The sequence below is a fragment of the Callorhinus ursinus genome, unplaced genomic scaffold, assembly GCF_003265705.2.
Source record: "Callorhinus ursinus isolate GAN/ISIS: 27379988/994484 unplaced genomic scaffold, GSC_fseal_2.0 scaffold1171, whole genome shotgun sequence".
NCBI lineage: Eukaryota > Metazoa > Chordata > Mammalia > Carnivora > Otariidae > Callorhinus > Callorhinus ursinus.
In genome coordinates this window covers 9,167-12,820 of record NW_027398226.1, presented here as the reverse complement: position 1 = coordinate 12,820, position 3,654 = coordinate 9,167, and the positions used below count along the sequence as shown (strand labels likewise).

The 3,654-nt window shown below is 46.7% G+C and overlaps 1 long non-coding RNA gene across 1 annotated transcript; it reads left to right on the top strand.

Moving 5' to 3' along the window:
- Positions 1 to 177: 177 nt before the first annotated feature.
- On the top strand, positions 178 to 2,021 carry LOC112819057 (uncharacterized). Its single transcript, XR_003206759.2, has 3 exons — positions 178 to 290; positions 482 to 777; positions 1,754 to 2,021. It is a non-coding gene; the product is annotated as an uncharacterized lncRNA (long non-coding RNA).
- The last annotated feature ends 1,633 nt before the right edge of the window (positions 2,022 to 3,654 follow it).

Sequence of the window (3,654 nt, the reverse complement as noted above, 5' to 3'; positions counted from 1 at the left end):
TAATGAGAGGTTAGAGGGGACATGGTAGGAATTAGAGGGAGTCAGTATGAGTTTTAAAGGGGGTCAATGAAGATTTATAAAAGCCAAGGAGAGATGTGTTAGCATGAAATAGGAGGTGGTCAGAGGGGATAGTAGAGTCCAGAAGTCATTCTGAGTCATAACCTATCCCCTGCCCCCAGGCATTTGAAATTATGTCTGATGAGCCCCCGAATGACTACCTCGTGCTGTCGATCCTGGCCTACTTGCTGTGTTGTCCCATAGGCAGTGCAGCCATGTACTACTCTTCCCAGGTAGGAATCTGTGTCATATGAATCATGCCCTCTCCTCCCTCTCCACCCTGGTCCTGAACCTGAACCAATTACATCCATGATGTAACCTCCTGTTGGTTCAGACTCCTACCCTCGTTCCTTACAGTCCCGTCTCCCATTCAATAACCCTTTAAGGCCATCTATTCCCGTTTCCCTTCTCCCCTCAAATCCAGACAAGGCGCCACAACTATAGGAATGAACCAGACTTGGCAGCTGAGACCTCTGAGACAACCTGCGTACTCTCAATCATAGCAATTTCTTTGGGATGCCTCGGTATACTCAACACCTGGATTGTGATCATAATGACCATATTTGCTCGGTAACCTCCTCTTCAGCTCATGAACAAACCACCAAATATATACAGTAGTGTCAGTCACCTTGGCTCTAAGTATCCATTTGGGCCAAATGGGACAACTGCTCCTCAATGTCTGGACTGCCAAGTATTGACAGCCTGAGCCAGCAACTTGAGGTGGGTGATGGGAGCGACCACTTCCTAGTGGTCGCTCAAGAAAACCTATTGGACCCGATCCCAAGACCAACAGTGGGATCCTGCCAAGGCATGTGGGCCATGGGATACAGGATAGGGCACTGGTTCCCCAGGGTAGCCTCCCTCTGCCCACATTCATGCATTCATGCCCTAAATCTATTTATGCTGTCAAAGACCTTGGCTGTGCTGCCTCATTCTGGGGACCTAACAGTGACAACTTCAGATCCTTCCACACCCTCTCAGAATTTATAAACCAGGGTGGAAGACACACATATCACTAGACAGTGGCAGTCCAGAGTAGTCCAATCTCTCATAGGGGAAAACGAAGTGGTGGGAAGGTACAAGGGCAGAACTGCCCTGGAGTACTTGTGGTCTACCAGAAAACCAGGGAGTTGAGCCACTGTCGGTGAACTGGTTAGAACTCAGGTCAGGTTATGAGTGTACACAGTTTTTATACCAGGTATGGTGCCTCCTCCCCACCTCAAACCACCACCTGTAATGCTTGTGATTTATTCATAAGTCAACAAATACACTCTGATCACCTAAGATGTAACAGGCACTGTACTAGGAGCTAGGAACTAGGATCTCAACACAGCAAGATAAGACCCCTTTCTGATTGACCTTACTATTATAACCAACTCTTAATGATCTGCAAAATAAGTGTAGAGATTGCTAGTAGGTATTGTGAAACTTACAGCAATTTGGCATTGCCAAGACATCCAAGTATATGATCAATAAACTTGTCTTGTTCAACAGGGTATAGACCAAAAATCTATCGATGACAGATTAGAGATATCAAAATAGGCACTCCTATTCCACAACCACAAACAGTTTGAGATGCACTAGGCTAGTGGACAGTGAATTCTAGAAGGTATATTGTTGAGGGTCATGCTAGCAGCTATAACAAACCCCACCAATTCCACAGCTCACACGACAGAACTTTATTTCATGCTCACAGATCCTCCCAATGTGGGCATCTCCGGTGGCCCACATACTAAGTCAAGGATCCAGGCTCCTCCCACTTGGTGATTCCACCATCTTCTAAGGACTCAGAGTATTTTGAATTGAGGCAGAAGATGAGAGACTGGAGAACCTCCACTACCTTCTTAAAATTCTCTACCCAAAAGTGAACGCTTTGCACTCCTGGTGGGAATGTAAATTTTGACAGCCACTAAAGCAAACAGTATGAAGATTCCTCAAAAAACTAAAACTAGAACTACCATATGATCCAGCAATCCCACTTCTGGGTACACATCCAAAGGAAATAAAATCAATGAGATATCTGCAACCTGTGATCACTGCATCATTATTCACAATGGCTAAGATTGGAAACAACCCAAGTGTCCAACAATGGATGAATGAATAAAGAAGATATGAGGATAGTCTGGGAAAAGAGTACAAGCTTTCAGTTATAAGATGAATAATATCTGAGGGTCTAATATATAACATGGTGACTATAGTTAACAATACCGTGTTATATACTTAAAATATGCTGGAGTGTATATCTTAAGTGTTCTCACAAAAAGGTAACTATGAAGTGATGTTTGTGTTCATGAACTTGATTGTGGTAATAATTTCACAATGTATATGTATATCAAATTACCATGTTGTACACTTTAAATATATTGCAGTTTTGTCAATTATACATTAGTAAAACAGTAAAAAAACAAAAACAACCCTCTTTTAAAAAATAAAGTTTTGGCCTTAGAGCAACATCCATCACTTTTGCTCTCAGACTATCAGACATCCTCGAGCCACCCTCTCTTTCAAGCCTGTTCTGCCCCCCCATCATGCCCCCCACTTTCATCAGCTTGCTCTTGACAGTTTTCCACAGTGGTCATGGACTGGGATCAGCTGACTCAAGAATCTCTAGGGCCTCGTACTCACCTCCCTGTCCGTGGAGAGGCCCTCAGTCCTTCTACTAGTGTGAAACAAGAGTCCGGGACACAGGCCTCTCCCAAGGGAAGGGACACCCCTCCTTGCTAGTGAGTGGCCTCAGCACCTTTTCATTCCCAGCCCAGGATCAAACAAAGTTTATGGAATTTCCTTAGCCCCTGGAATGAGGACTGTCTGCGTTAGCCAGATTGAGGGCTGGTGAGAGAATCAAGTGCAAAGGGAGGGATGTATGCTGCTCTGCCTGGTTCCAGGGGCCTCCCACGGTGCGGACTGCTGGAGTAGCCAGGCCTTCCCTGGACAGATGGGGGCAGGCACATGGATGCTGGAGCCAGCCTGCCAGAGTCCAATCCCAAGTCAGGACCTAGTGCTGAAGCTAACTAACCTTCCTTTGCTTCAGATTTCTCACCTTTATGACAGAACTCGCAGGGAGTGCTGTGAGGATGAAATGAGTTCACAGAACCTCACATGAAGTAAGTACCATGAAAGTGCTTGTCCTTAAAACACAATTCACGCAACTGATGTGACAGACACAGCTGCCCCTCCCCCAGGGCAAAGGTGGTAAAGCCTCTGGCTTCCATTTCTTCCCTCTCCATTACAACGCTGACACCTCCTCGGCACAACCAGCTTTGCCCCTGCCCACAAATGCCTGGGCTGGACACGGAGCGCCTCTCAGGGCAGCAAGGGCAGGGAGTGCGGCGCTTTCCCTACAAGTCAGAGCAAATACCTGAGACTTCAGACTGCAAGGGCTTTTGGCTGGTTTTGATTGTTAACCCCACACCTTGTAAGGCTGGTGTGAATGGACGCTGGGTGGCTTGGTTGATTAAGCGTCTGCCTTTGGCTCGGGTCAGGATCCCAGGGTCCTGCTATCCATCCAGGCCTGTATCAGCCTCCTTGCTCAGTGGGAGCCTGCTTCTCCCTCTGCCTGCCGCTCCCCCTGCTGCTCTCTCTCTCTCTCTCTCTGAC